We start from the raw sequence: 16,158 nt of genomic DNA, 5'->3' as shown, positions 1-16,158 counted from the left end.
CGGCACCCTGGGCCTCTGCCCTGGCCCTCACTGGAAAGTACTTTAAGCACATCAATCACCTCTGAGGCCCAGTACCACGCCAAGCCCACCCACAGAGGAGAACCTCAAACCAGAATCCCTTAAGCTGCTTGGCTGCCTGGAGAGGTTAGGAAAACACTGAGAGTAAATAGGAAACGGGGAAAAGTGTGGCAAACACTGTTCAAATAGGTTTTCAGTTCCTGTCAGTTCAAGACCCCCCCAAAGATTAAAGGGAGTCCTCATCACTCAGCCACAAACGTGAAACCCTGTTCTCCTACCTTCTTCACCCCTCCGCTCCCCCCCCCACCCGGCCCCCAGGAGTTCGTGGGGATGCCTGGGGCTTCAAGGTGACATCCCAGAGGCCCAAACAGGGCCGCCTCCTTTTAAGAACCCATGGAAATGCCGCCAGAGTGGATCTGGGGTGGGGCCGAGTTTTTGAATTCTTTAAACTCTGTTAAGGGAACTGCCGCGAAGATCCTACAGTGAGGCTTACCCTTTCAGTAGGGATCTAAGAGCCTTTTGTAATTCAGATCTCCACAAGTAGGGAGTCTTTAGGCCGGGCCTGGGGCCCTTGCCCTACCCTGCTCACCCCCACCTGACCTGGTTCAGGGCCTGGAGCCTTCCCGCTCCCCTCCGCCTCTGCACTTCGGTGGAAATTGCATTCCAACGGGACTTTTTCGCCGCATAGGGAGGGGAATGGTCTCGGAGGTGGGTCGGGTCTATGGCTCTTACAGGTTTGTAAAGGTGCACAGCTGGAAAGGACCTTCAGGGACCGCTAACCCGGGCTCCACCTGACGCGGCGGGGTGGGCCCAGGAATCAGTGGCTGAGCCAGGGCCGGGCCCCTGGCCCTTAGGGTCACGCCTGCCCCCCCTTAATAGCTCAGCTCCACCGTGGGGTGTGCCGGCCACTGGCGAGCTGGGGACTCCGGGCTCGGAAAGGCCGCGCGAGAGGCCCGTGGGGAACCGGGCGCGTGGGGCCGGCCTGAGCTCGCTCTCCCGCCGCGAGGCCACACGCGGGTCGGGCCGCCTGGGCCTCCGGGGCCGCAGCGCCGGCGTGTGCCCGCGGCTCGCCTTCCCCGCAGAGCGCGGAGCCCGGGCCGCTCTGGCCCCGGCGGCTGGAGCGAGCGCGGGGACCGCGACCCTGGAGGCGGGGAGTGGGACAGCACCCGCACGGTGCCCGACAGCTCCCTCCACGGCCGCGCGTCGTGGGAACGCAGCCCTTGCCACCAGCAGCCGAGCGGGCCCGGCCCGCGGGGCAGACGGACGTGCCGCGGAGGGCCCCTACCCTCCAGCGCGCTCGGGGCCCCGGGAGACTGGGGCGAGGGTCCGGGGCTCCGGGGCAGCTGCCCCGACTCAGCCGCGCCGCGGGCTCGCTGTCCGCAGGGCGCCCGCGGCTGCTCCCGCCTCCCCGCCCCCGCCCCCGCCCCCGCCCCCGCCCCCGCCCCCGCCCCCGCCCCCGCCCCCGCCGCGCAGCGTGCGGAAGGGCCCTTCGGCCCTCGAGTGGTGCAGGGGCCGGGCTCTGACTCACTGAGTAGCTAATGGGCCGGCACCCTCTCTTGCGAGAAAGGTACGAGCTGTTTCTCTGCATCTGATCCGAAGGGATTCCTGCGGTGGGGAGAGGGGGAATCGGGGCTGCTATTTTTTAAATGCTCCCGAGTCCCTCTTCCTGGGCCTCAGTTTCCTATCGTGAGCTGGTCCCCGGGGTCGCTTAGGGCATCACCGTTCTTAGGATTGCTGGTGAGGCTTCACAAAGGGAATGACTTCCCTGTCTTCACTCACTACCTACTCCTCGGCCAAACAAAACAAAACAAACCTGAAAGGTGGTCCTCTGCGTGCAGCAGTACCAAGGTGAGAGAATTTTAGAAACAGACCCACCGGATGATGAAAGAACCTGATTCTGGCGAGGATGGCACTTGTATTGACTGACCACACTTGGCCCCACCCTTTCAATTTCAGTCTTTTCTCACTATAGCAGCTGGAGGGTCCGCTACGTCGGGCCTTGCCCCTCCTCTGCTCTGGACCTCGCAGCTTCACCTCCTCTCCTCACTCTTCCCAGTGTCCATCAGGGGCTTACACAAGCCCGCCACATACACATCTGACTCCATGTCTCAATTCTCTCCTCACCCTGCCCCCACTTCACTCAGGAATAGTCACCCCAGGACCTTGCTACTTGCTCATCCCTCTCTGCCTGGGACACTCTTCTCCCATAAACCTGCAAGACTCTCGCCCTCACCTTTGAGGTCTTTGCTCTAATGGCACCTTCCCTGATGATTTAATTGAAAATCGAAACCTATAACATTTTTCTTGCTAATTGATGGGTTCCCCACCAGAGAGTGGCCACATGAGGGCAGGGACCTGTGTTCTATCCTGTGCAGTTTCCCCACTATGGATCGCAGAGCAGCCACGCCATTCAAATTTGTTAACCAATGAATGCATTGACCTTGATGCGCTAGGTAAGCCCCAGGGCAAAAGGACCTCCTTACATTCTCAAGGCAAAGTCCCTGTCCTCAAGCAACTTGCAATCTGGAGAGTAGACACACCAACAGCTCTGAATGGAGTGTAGAATGAAATAAAGGCGAAGAGGAAGGCTTTATTCTGATAGTGGGTGGAGCCAAGTCTGGCAAGGTGTGTTTTTTTTTTTTAATTTCTTTTCAGCGTAACAGTATTCATTGTTTTTGCACCTCACCCAGTGCTCCATGCAATCCGTGCCCTCCCTAATACCCACCACCTGGTTCCCCCAACCTCCCACCCCCCGCCCCTTCAAAACCCTCAGGTTGTTTTTCAGAGTCCATAGTCTCTCATGGTTCACCTCCCCTTCCAATTTCCCTCAACTCCCTTCTCCTCTCCATCTCCCCATGTCCTCCATGTTATTTGTTATGCTCCACAAATAAGTGAAACCATATGATCATTGACTCCCTCTGCTTGACTTATTTCACTCAGCATAATCTCTTCCAGTCCCGTCCGTGTTGCTACAAAAGTTGGGTCTTCATCCTTTCTGATGGAGGCATAATACTCCATAGTGTATATGGACCACTTCTTCCTTATCCATTCGTCCGCTGAAGGGCACCTTGGTTCTTTCCACAGTTTGGCGACTGTGGCCATTGCTGCTATAAACATTGGGAGAACATAGGCACTAACCTCTTCGATATCAGCCACAGCAACTTCTTTCAAGATATGTCTCCAAAGGCAAAGGAAACAAAAGCGAAAATGAACTTTTGGGACTTCATCAAGATCAAAAGCTTCTGCACAGCAAAGGAAACAGTCAACAAAACAAAGAGGCAACCCACGGAATGGGAGAAGATATTTGCAAATGACACTACAGACAAAAGGTTGATATCCAGGATCTATAAAGAACTCCTCAAACTCAACACACACAAAACAGACAATCATATCAAAAAATGGGCAGAAGATATGAACAGACACTTCTCCAATGAAGACATACAAATGGTTATCAGACACATGAAAAAATGTTCATCATCACTAGCCATCAGGGAGATTCAAATTAAAACCACATCGAGATACCACTTCACACCAGTTAGAATGGCCAAAATTAGCAAGACAGGAAACAACGTGTGTTGGAGAGGATGTGGAGAAAGGGGAACCCTCTTACCCTGTTGGTGGGAATGCAAGTTGGTGCAGCCACTTTGGAGAACGGTGTGGAGATTCCTCAAGAAATTAAAAATAGAGCTTCCCTATGACCCTGCAATTGCACTACTGGGTATTTACCCCAAAGATACAGATGGAGTGAAAAGGTTTTTTTTTTTTTAGATTTATTTATTTAATTTGAGAGACAGAGAGAGAGAGAGAGTTTGTGCGCACTTGCACGCTAGTGCGGGGGAGGGGCAGAGGGAGGGGAGAGGCAATCCTGAAGCAGACTCCCTGCAGCGCATGGATTCCCACAACCCTGAGATCATGACCTGAGCTGAAATCAAGAGTCAGTTGCCCAGGTGCCCCGGCAAGGCTTTCTGAATAAGGAGGTCACTTTGAGCTGGGCACCGAGGGTTAGTGAGGTTTCCATGGGCAGAGAAGGAACAAATTACCCCAGGCTGTGGGGAAAGCAGAACCCGTGGACAGAGATATGGAAGTGTGTGGTGAACTGGTGGGAGAACCGGAAGGCTAGAGTGGTCAGGGAGGGCGGCAGTAAGAGGTTGTCCCGGCAGACATTGTCATCTGTAGGTTCTCATAGGCACTAGGCAATGGGGAGCCACTGCAGGATTTTGAGCACACAGCGACCCAGTCAAACCTCTGCCTGAGAAAGCAGCCCCTGTCTCTGAGGAGGACGGGCCTGAGGGAGCCAGAGGCAGAGAGCCGCTGGGGACCTGGATTTGGGATCTTGGCAGTGAGGGTGGGGAAATGCAGCTGGGTCTGTGCCCCACCCACCCCCCATCCCAAGTCCAGCCAATAGCAAGTGTGATCCTTCATCATACTGTAAATCTGACCTTGTCAGCCTGCCAGTGGCCTCTCTTCCAACTGCAGTGAGGACAGAACTCCCTCCCCCGCACCGGCACACAGACACACACACACTCACACACACACTTCTGCAGCCTCTTCTCCCTTGCCTGCCCTTCACCCTTAACGCCAGTTTCCTCCCTGGGCCAGGAGTGCACACGTATGTATGCCTGCTGTTCTGCTGCCTGGACCGCGTCCCACTTCTGGGGCCCAAGGGAGTCCTACCCACCCTAGAGATCTCAGCCAGGTCACCCGCACCACCACCCTCCACCTCAGAGGCTCCTGAGGTCCCCCAGCCACACTTTTCTTTCTCCGTCTGGTCTCCTTTGTGGCCCTTCTCTCCGCCCATCACTTGGCCCCTGTTTGGGTGATCGCTTGTTAAATGTTTGTCTCAGCTGGGTTTCTGCCCAGCTAGCCCAGGGCCTGGGGCCCAGGAAACACTCTGAAATGCGAGATGGAGGAATGAATTCCTGAGAAACCGAAGGCCTGTGTTATTGGATGCCCAGCGCAGAGGGCACACCTCCTCTCTGGTTGCGGGCAAATGATGAGAAAACTCGAGAACAAATGCCAACTGCACAGAGGGCTTAAACCAGCCAACCAAGGGAGTCCCTCTGTATCTACGTCACTTCTAGAGAAGGACAAGGGCACTCCCCTTTGGATGCCTGGTGCCACGGGCAGCACTGGGGAAATGGTGGGAGGGTGGGTTGATTTTCAGGACGAACTGGGGCTTTGGCTTATAAAGGGAGCCCCATAGTCCACATAGCACTTTTCAGCTGGGCACTGGGGGAAGAGCCAGAGCCACTCTGCCGGTCTTGGAGTCCGTGCTCTGCTACTTGCCCCTGTGTGACTTGGGCAAACTACTTCAGCTCTCTGTACATTGGTTTTCCCATTTGCAAAATGAGACTAGTAACAGTGCCAACATCACGCGAAGCACTTAGAGCAATGCCTGACCCAAAATGAGTGCCTGAGAAGGGTTCGCTGTCGTAATGGTTACTTCTTTTTTTTAAAGGTTTTATTTATTTATTTGACAGACAGAGATGACAAGCAGGCAGAGAGGCAAGCAGAGAGAGAGAGGAGGAAGCAGGCTCCCTGCTGAGCAGAGAGCCCCGAAAGCAGAGGCTTTAACCCACTGAGCCCCCCAGGCGCCCCATAATGGTTACCTTTGATTTCACTCTTAGTTCTTGAGACGGCACAGAAGAGTGGCAGTTGGAGAACAATCCCACCATCTTCCCCAGCAAACCAATTCTCTCTGGGCTGTGTGTGACCTGAGTTGTTGAGTGAAAGCCAGTTGGACCCATGCGTCCGAGTGCGTGCACCCATATCCCCACTGGCCCTCCCTCAGTAAACCTGCATCACAGAAACACTTGGTGGGGTCCTGGTCTCATGTACCCGGTCCTGGATGGGGAGCATTGAGGGGGCACTTAGGCCCTATAGCTGGAATTGTCGTGATCGACTGGGTGCTTCCTCTGGAGCGAGGACTGAGCCCCATTCATCTTGAGAAGGTTCCATGTCCATGGGGCCCAGCCTGAGGCCAGACACAGGGTTTGCTGTGAGGGTTTTGCTCACTGTAGAATGTATGTGTAATATGGCTTCATGAAGTATCAGCCAAAGAGCTTTGCCTTTCCAAATCCAAACCAAGAGACATACCAAAAGGAGACTAGCAGCCTAGGAGTGTGGGGTGGGGGGGGGGGTCTCTGTTCTCTGCTTTCACAACTCAGGGGACCTTGGAAAACCCTTGGACAAAGCCCTGGAGCCCTACTGGTCCTCAGTTTCCCCTTCTGTACAGTCAGGGAGTTGTGTGAGTATCTAATCAGACTTAGGCCTCCGGAGCATAAGCTCCCCGGGGCGGCGGTGCCCCTTTCCCTGTTCCCCAGTGAACAACGGCAGAAAGAGTGGTTGAAAGCGCTTTGATTCTACAATCTTCCCCTGCAGTGAAGTGGAAAAGGTTTTGTCTTTGTGAAGTGCTTTCCTTCGTTTGGCAATCTTTTCGGATTCTTCTGGACAGCTTTCTAAATATGATGCGACTCTCAGATCAGCCTTGAGATATTTCAAGTAAAAGCCTCCCCCCCCCACATGATTTATCTAGATGATCATCTCGGTTTTCCTCTTACTTTGGGTTATGTTTGTACCTGGCCTGCACGACTCACTGGTTGTCAGAGAAAGGGACAATCAGATACAATGATAAGGATAAAGGACTGTAGACATAAACTACAAACGGCCCAAGTCAGATCAGAGAACGGCATGATAATAATGCCACTCTGTGCTCTTGAACAGTTTACATGGTGCTTGCATATCTATCATCTAACCTATGCCCCACAAAGCTCCTGTGAGATATTTGGACATATTTTGGAAAACTTGAAGCCCAGAAAAAGCAAATATTTTTGCCTGGAGGACACCAGGCCATCAGAGGTAAAACTGGGACTAGAACCAACGTCTCCTGCCTCCCAGTGTCTGTCAGCGGCTTCAATGCCCAGCTGTTATCAGTGGGCAAACAATAAAGAGAGGGTGAATCCACGGAGGGCATTTCCTGTGTCAGTGACCATCCAGGATCCTTCTGCCTGCCTACAGCTATGCAGAGAAGGGCAGCGAGGGTCGGAGGGCCTGTGGGCAATTGCTGAAGTCATCAGATGACTAACCCTCCAGAACCCTGCCCCATTGGGTCCCAAGCCACACTCCTCAACCTTGGCCTCTCCCTCCATATGTATCCCCAGAGAGTGGCACCTCCATCCCCCCAGCATCCTGCCTGGCTCCCCTCTCTCCCTCACCTTCCACATCCCTGCTGTCCTCAGATCCCATCAATTAGATCCCCTAAATAGCTTCCAAATGTGGACGCTTCTGCCCGCCTACGACTACTGAGCCACAATCCCGTCTCATATCATCTGCTCGTCAGGCCAGCAACCCGAGGAATCCTTTATAAATGTGCATTTCCATCTTGTCACTGCTCCGTTTAAAATCCTTTCCTGACTCTATAACCTTCAGATAAAACCACAGAAACACCCTTCGAGATCCAGTTCCAGCCAGGTTCCTGCCACTAGCGCCCCCCCCAATCCCCAGTCCGTCTCACACACAGGGATCCTGTGACCTCCCCCCTCAACATGGCCACACTTTTCCTAAGAGTCAAAATGCCCTGAGTGTTCCAGCTGATTCTGTACCTGCCTGGCTCTGTCACCAGGCCTGGAGCACCCGCAGGGGCAGAACGGCCTCCCATAGCTCTCTAGAGGGCCCGTTGCCCTGCAAAGGGTTCGGTCCCAACTCAGATCTGGGAGTCAGATTTGAACAGAATTGAAGTGGCTTGAATTGAAGTGGTGTTGGGAGATGAGGACCAGCATTGTTTGGTAATAAGCTCAGCGACCTAGAAGCTGCTGCTGCTGCTGTTGCTGCTGGTGCTGCTGGTGCTGCCACCGCAGTGGCCTCTGGGAAATGTCCCCTGCCTCCTCCTGCCTTTCATCTAAGAGCTGGGTGATGATAATGATGATGATCAGCCTGGGATCACACAGAAAACCAGTTTCTGGAACCCTTGATTGGGGGATCTAGAGAGAAGTGAATGTCAAATTACGCATCACCCTCTCTCTCCTAGATCTTGCTCCCCGATCGGGCTCGTGATTATGTGATGAGCTCAGCATATGTTGCTAGCTAATTTAAATATTTATGATGAATTTTCAAATCACCCCTTAGCATGCCAGTGTTGACACTCTATAAATCATAGAACTTTACAGGTGAAAGGGCCATTAGCATCTCACGTGAATCTTGCCTTTTCTAGATGGGGACATAAGTAGTCCCAGAGAGGGCCAGGAGCTGGCTGGAGGTCACATGGGTGTTAATGGCAGACCTGGGCCTGGAACCAAGGGCCCACGGCTCATTGCCCTGAGTTCTGCCCACTGCACTAAACTGCCTACCTCTCCCACCAAAGTGGGGACTGGAAGCTTCCAAAGCTTTGGAAATGGGAGTGGGTCACATTTTTACTGCACCAAAGGAAGAGGAAGCACATAATTCTCTGGACAAGGAAATGGATGCAGATGGCTGACAGAAGTGCACATGACCTATCCCTTACTCCTGCAAAGCCACCATTCCTATTGTCCTGGGTGAGTGCATTGGCCCTTGGAATATGCCACACAGGGTCCCCTCCAAAGGTTTGGGGATGGGGAGAGAGACTCCTCAGACCCTATTGATGAAATCTTGCTTTCCCCAAGCCAAGATGAGCACCCCACCAACTTCCCCTCCAGAAATTCTGAATCATACAGCAGCCCTACAGAATGAGACTGAGCAGGACAGAGTGTAAGTCAATCCTGGCAAGGACATTCTTGCAAGAATGCCTCGTGGTGGGGCTGTGTCCTAGCACAGTGACGTTTTGAGGAGCATCCAATCTTGTCATATTCTTTTGACAGCCTTGGATACAAAATTGTACGGAAGGGGTGTGGTGGGTGCAGAGGTCAAGAGCATGGGCTTTGGAGTCAAGGGTACTTGAGTAGCTGAGGGCCCTTGGGCTGACTGTTGAACCTCTCCACGCCTCAGTTTCCTCATTGGTAAAATGGGTCCACCAACACCCACCTCACAGGATAGGCTGTGAGGACTGCAGGGTACAAAGTTTGAAGCACACATAGCCAAGGGCCAGGCACATAGAAAGCCCTCGACAAATGCGATTGTCCTGGAAAGGTGGAATTATGGGTGATCTTCTATTCTGTGTTTTTATACTTTTTGACACTGATCAGAAATTACTTTTGTGAACAGAAAAAATAGAATATAAGTTGATGGGAGAGGGGGCTATCTTTGCAACAAAATAGATTTCAGAAAGATCCCGGAGGACACTACCGTGAGGCTTTGCAGATGTTCTCCAAGTCGTCAGAGGGTATGCAGGCTGCCGGGTCACAGGGCGAAGGAAGAGCCTAAGCAGGGAGACAGGATCCAGGACTGTGGTCCCCACCTGTGCCCGGGAGCAGCCCTGGTGCTATTCCTGGCATCGTCCGGCAGCTATGCACAGCACACTGCTTCTCCCGGCACCAAGGCTCCCCAAAGTGAAACCATCTCAAAATTCCCATTAGACTTTTATAGAAGTACATACAGGCATCAGGACTCAGGTGGGGCTCTCAAATCTACACTCTCAGGGTGAAGGGATGAAGTTTGGTTCCCTATTCCTGAACTGAATGAAAAAAAATATTGCTGTGCTTTTGGATTCTTTATGACATGGGAATGTAGGGAAAGCGACTTGGGTGGGAACTGGGTGAGGGGGACTGGTCCAGAATCTTACTGTTCAAAGGGCACGTGGTAGGCCCTCATGCAGCCGCACGTATCCTTGTAAGACAGGGGCAGAGGAAGGGCAGACACTCAGTAAAGAAGGCAATGTGACGATAGACCAGAGAGATTTAAAGATGAAGGTTTTGAAGATAGCAATGATTCAGCCACAAGCCAAGGGATGTCAGCAGCCACCACACGCTGGAAGAGACAAGGAAGAAATTCTCCCTCAGAGCGCCTTGACTTCAGTCCAGGGATGCTGATTTTGGACTCCTGGCCCTCAGAGCCAGAACGGAATAAATTGTTGTTTCAAGCCACCTGGTTCATGGTCATTTGGTATGGGGCCCTTAGAGTTCATCTAGCCCAATAGCTTCCACACATTTTCAGCAGCCAAATGAATGACTTTTTCAATGACATCATATGCCACAGCCTATCAAGAGAACAGATGAAAGTAGAGGGGCAGTGGTTGAACAAGAGAGGGAGGATCCCTGCCCGCTAAGACTCCCCCTATCTCCATGGTGGTTCCCAAAGCACCTCCTAGAAGCTTCCACCAACAGAGTGAGAACCCGCGTCTAGTTCCATTGTACAGATGAGTAGATTGAGGTTCTAGGGGACTGAGTGCTTGGCTGAAGGCCTCTTTTGGTGGGAGACAAGGATATTTGTAAGGAGGAAAGAAAGCAGGCTGCCTCTGCCTCGGCCTGCTCTCTCATCTCTCTCCCGGTTGGAGCAAACCCCATCTCCCAAGCAAATGAGTAAGAATGCCTTGGAGTCTCTAGCTGGGCTTTGTTTTTAGCAACGGTTTCAGTTTTGAACAAGGAGTGCCGACCACGACAAGTGTGGCAAGGCTTTGATGAAATATTTGTTCCTGAAAAGTGCAGACCTTGAGCAGGCTGCTAAAAGGCCTTTGTGGGGGATAAAGAAAAGGTTAGTATAAAATATTACTCCCCCTTTCCCTCTGGCCTTGGTACTCATAGACAAAACATTAAAAGTCAGGTTCTCTTTCCTCCCAAACATAGCCAAGAAGGATGGCATTTTCAAAGGGAACTTTACAAGGACCCAAGAGACACCCAACCCCTTCCCCAGGGGTCAAAATGGCTGACATTTTCCAACCTGGTTCCGAATTCATGATGATTTATATGACTGTTTCCAGGGCCGCGGGTCTCGTTCTATTGTGCACTCCTGCTACCGGGTCAAGTGGCATTAGAAGTATTGTATCTGGGAAGAGGGAGGCAGGGCATATTCCAAGAATGAACAAACCACGAGTGGTCTGAACCAAGACCGGCGGGAAAGCCAACAGTGTCAGCTGCCTGCTCTCTCGGCACACACGGAAAACAACTGTCAGGCGACAGCAAATGGCATTCGTGCGGCTTTCTTTGTTCCTTGGTGGTGCTAAGGAGGGTGTCCTCCCTCCACTCTGGAGGCCACATGGTTCCTCCCTTCCCAAAAGGAAGGGACGAAGCTCCCTGGCCGCCACCCGCTCCCACTGTAGCTCCATGGACCAGCGTATCCTTACGCAGAGTGGGCCGAGGCAGTTCCGGACTGGGACAGCCTTCTCTGGAAACCACCTGTCTGCGGCTGGGACTTTTTCCCCTCCTTGCTTTCTTTTGGCTTTCAGGTAATAACATTCCTCCACTCATGGCATTACCACCCCTGGGGAGTGAGGCTCCTCTCTGGCTGGGTCAACCCATCCATCCATCCACTGCTGGTGAGGCCCATTTTCCGCCCCAGTTCCCTCCCCTCAAAGTGTGTGTTCTGGCCAATGTGCAGGGGTAGTGTGTGTGTGTGTGTGTGTGTGTGTGTGTGTGTGTGTGTGTGTGTTTCAATAAACACCAGTGGTATTGTCCTAGAGACCTTGTTCTGTTTCTTCCGGGGTGTTTTTCCACTCAGCCTTGTGTGCGCGAGGTCTGCGCGCTGCTGTGCATTCCTGAGTTGGCTGCACACGCTGAACTCCTTGGGTGGAATAATGGCCCCTGACGACCACAGGTCCTATTCCCTGGACCCCGTGCGTGTTACCTAACATGGAAAATAGGCCTTGGCAGATGAGATGAAGTTCAGGATCTTGAGATGAAGTGATTATCCTAGATTATGTGGGTGGGCCTGAAAAGTCATCACATGTCCTAGGAGGTTTCTGGGACCGCCATAGCAAAGTACCACAAACTGGACGGCTTTGAACAATGCAGATTTCCTTTTCTATGATTCCGGAGGCCAAAGGTCCGAGATCAAGCTGTCAGCAGGGCACGCTCCTTCCAAAGGCTCTTGGAGAGAATCCTTCCTTGCCTCTTCCAGCTTCTGGTGGCTCAAGGCTGCCTTGGCTTGTGACCACACGAATCCAGTCTCTGTGTCCTCGTGTGGCCTTCCCTGGGCTTCCCCGTATCTTTTCCTCTTTTTTTTTTTAAAGATTTTATTTATTTATTTGACACACAGAGATCACAAGTAGGCAGAGAGGCAGGCAGAGAGAGAGAGGAGGAAGCAGGCTCCCTGCTGAGCAGAGAGCCCGATGCGGGGCTCGATCCCAGGACCCTAGGACCATGACCGCAGCCAAAGGCAGAGGCTTTTTAACCCACTGAGCCACCCAGGCGCCCCTCTTTTTCTCTTTTTATAAGGACATCAGCCTTTAGATGACGGGTTTCTCCTCCTGCAATAGGACCTCATCTTAACTAATTCCATCTGCAAAGACCCTATTTCCTAATAAGGTCACTTTATGAGGTTCTGGGGGATAGGAATTTTGGGGAGACAGTATTCAGCCAGTACACAGATATTCTTATAAAAGGGAGGCAAGGGAGATGTCACACACAGAGAAGGCACCGCGAAGGCACAATGGAACGAGAGGCGAAGACGTTGGCTTTGAAGACAGGGGTGGACACCTGGACCCATCGGAAGCTGGAAGAGGTGAGGAAGGATCTTCTTGTAGAGTCTTTGGAGGGAGTGGGCCCTGCTGACAGCTTAATTTCAGCCCAGTGACACTGATCTTGGACTTCTGGCCTCCAGAACTATGAGAGAACACATTTCTGCTGTTCAAAGCCACCCAGTTTATGATGCTTTCTTACAACACATCCACAAGAAACTAATAGTCCCTTTGTGGGTTCTCAGGAGAATCCGTCGGGGGTGTGCCCAGAACAGGGGCTGCTGCACTGATGTGAACGTGTGCACTTGATCTGGCTACATGCTGCCAGGTGGCTTTGCCAAGCAGCTGCATCAGTCTAGCTGGACTCCCCCCAGTAGCACACAATGGTTCCCCTTTCTCTTTATCCCAGCCAACACTTGGCATCACATAGCTGCTTTTTGCCAATCTGACATGTGTGTATCCTATCTCATTGTTGTAATTTGCATTTCTCTGATTACTAACGAATCTGAGCATCTCTTCGCATACTTACTTGCTAGCCTTTTGGGTTTCTCCTTCTGGGAATTGCCTATTCATATGCTTTGCTCATTTTCCTGTTGGGTCTTTTTCTTCTTGGTTTGCAGAACTTTCTTGTGCATTTTATCCATTAATCCCTTGTTGGCTTTAAACAGCAAATATCTTCTCCCCATCTGTCGTGGTGTCCTTCATGGAAAGAAATTCTTAATCTTGCTACAATCAAAACTATCTAAGGCAAGGCTGCCAACAGAGGGGCGGACTGATCAAGGACTGTTGTGCAAACAGAATACGTGTCTGTGTGTGTGCACACACACATGCATGCACGTGCACGCACATGTATATACGTGTGCAACATGGGCCACGCATGAACATGCATCTCTGACTGAATATCAGCCCCAGGGATGCCTGGGTGGCTCAGTCCGTTAAGCATCTGCTTTCGGCTCAGGTCGTGATCCCAGGGTCCTGGGATCAAGTCCCATATCAGGCTCCTTGCTCAGCGGAGAGCTTGCTTCTCCCTCTGCCTGCCATTCCCTCTGCTTGTGTGCTCTCTCTCTCTCTCTCTCTCTGACAAATGAATAAATAAAATCTTTAGAAAAAAAAGAATATCAACCCCCAAGGATCAGGCACTGCCCATCATCTGGGATGAGCTGTTCTCCTGCTCCCTCCGCTGATACAAATGGTTTGGCACAGTACTTCTCAGACTTCAGGGTGTACTAGAGGACTTGTTAAAACCGCGATTCTCTGGCCCACCCCTAGAGTTTCTGATTGGTGAGTCTGGAATGGGGCCCAAAGATTGTATTTCTTTTATTTTTTTTTAAACTTAAAAAATTTTAAAAAGATTTTATTTGTTTGGGAGAGAGAGAGACAGAGAGCACTCACAGCAGGAGCAGGGGAAGGGGGAGGGGCAAGCAGACTCCCCACTGAGCAGGGACCCCAACACAGAGTTCTACCCCAGGACCCCGGGATCATGACCTGAGCTGAAGGCAGACAGACGCTTCACCGACTGAGCCCCCCAGACGCCCCGGGATTTGTATTTCTGATAAACTCCCGGGTGCCGCTGGTGACCCAGGGACCACCCTTAAAAAGCCACTCTACAGGGAAGGTTGGCATGTGGGTTCACAGATCACGCCACCTTGCAGTTAGCCCACCAGCAATAGGAAGTTATAACTGGCTTAGTGCCAGTGCTCAGAGGAACCCAGAGGCCACCCAGGACAAAAGATTTCACAGTGGAAACAAACGACACCCAAAGAGGTCAGTGACTTGACCACAGTCGCACTGGTCATCAAGTCCCGACTGCATGCTCAGTGTTCTTCATTTGTTCACACACACACACACACACACACACACACACCATAAGGACTGTCTTAGGACATACATGTGCCCCTTCTCCATGTGGGGACTTGCTTACAAATTTGCAAGGGGACTCTTGGCCGCCACCACATAGCATTTTCCACCAGCACCACCACCATCACAGGTGGTCCCACAGGAAGAAGCCAAGAAGTACCTAGAAAATATCCACAGGACACAGCAGCCTTGCCACCACCCATTCCTTCCTTCCCTGGGTACTCAGGAGCAGTACTGGGACCACCAGGTATGTGTAGGAGGGGATCACTGGGGGGGTGGACAAGGGGTGTAGACAGGATCCCACTGGGAAATTCCACCCCCCGCTTCACCTCTCCCAACCCACAGCTGCCACCAGGCTTCCTGAGGCCTGGACAGGTTCTCCTCCCTGCCTGTACCGCCCCACCGTTCTCTGTCCTCCGTCCCCTTAAGGGAGGCAGGGAGACTCAGGCCCGCGTCCTCCTCCTCCACCTGGCAAAGGAGGGAGGTGGCATGTTCCCTGGGCTGGCAGCAAAGAATGGAAGGAGCAAGAAAGGCTGAAGGCTCCAGGGAGAGTGCGTGGGGATGGAGAGAGGTAGGGGCAGGGGAGAAAAGGAAAGGGAACTAGAGGAAGGTCGGGAGGAGAATACAAGAGGAGGAGGGGAGGGAGGGGGAGGAAGAGGAGGGAGGGGAGGGCAAAGGGAACAGCCCTGCAGAAGAAATGCCTGGGGCCTGCCTATCCCAGCAGGACTCCCCTGGGATATCTGCAGGGAGGGGCAGCTGGAGGAAGGGGCCAGGCCCCAGGGGTCCCCGTCAAGGAAAGGCAGGTACTGGCTGGGAGACTGGCTCAGTGTTGGGGGTAGGTGAGAAAGGGTTTGGAAAGGTGACAGGCTTTCTGGAAAAGCAACAGCACAGCAGGATCACCCTGACACCTTTGCCACCTCCCTCTTTGCCCCTAGCACACCTCCCCATCCTGGCTCCCTGCCCCAACTTGCATTCTCCCTCCTCCTTTCAGATCTAGAAGTCCAGCCTCTCCCAGGTTCCTATAAAAAGGTCAGGCCAGCGCGGGGAGTGGCAGGGCATTTGGAGACCCCAGTGACCTGGGATTCCCCCGCCATGCCAGTTCAGTCTGTCACCACTCACCAGGCATACGGGGCACCCGCCTGTGCCAGGCCCTGCTGGTGAGGTCAGGCATAGGCCCTGCCAGCTGGGCTCAGGACTTGGTGCTCAGCCACGGTCAAGGGCTGTTGCAGGACTTTACCCTTACCTCGGGCCTTACCTTACGGCAAGTGGGGGAGGGGGGATCAGGCCAAGGAAAAAGGAGCAGGAGGACGAGGCCCGGAGTGACCTTAAACCACTTGGCCTGACTCTCTCTTGTCTCCTGAGACTCCTGGCTGCCTGCGGCCCCAGCAGCTGCCACCACCACCTGCCTCTGAGCCTCGCCGGCCACCCCAGAAACCTCACAGGATCTCGTGCAAATGGACTCCTGAGAACCCGTGAGGAACTCTGTCTCTCTCTCCATTCACCCAAACATGTTAGCCAGCACTGAACTGGGCTTTCTGCCCCTGGAGACAGAGACCTGTCATTTCAATGGTGGGGACAGTTCCAGCACCGCTCCAGGTTTTCCCAACTTTCCCCACATCCTGTCTTCCCGGGCTCCCCAGTGCTCTTGGGCCAGATTTCCCAGTGGCTGGCTCCAAAGCCCAGCGGGTAAGGGCCCCGCACAGGGCAGGGCCAGCAGGGCAGCCTGCTCAAATTACATCCCGCAAGGCCCACCGGCGCTG

Source organism: Martes martes (genome assembly GCF_963455335.1).
Source record: "Martes martes genome assembly, chromosome: X".
In the NCBI taxonomy this organism is placed as follows: domain Eukaryota; kingdom Metazoa; phylum Chordata; class Mammalia; order Carnivora; family Mustelidae; genus Martes; species Martes martes.
This window is presented reverse-complemented; position numbering follows the sequence as displayed.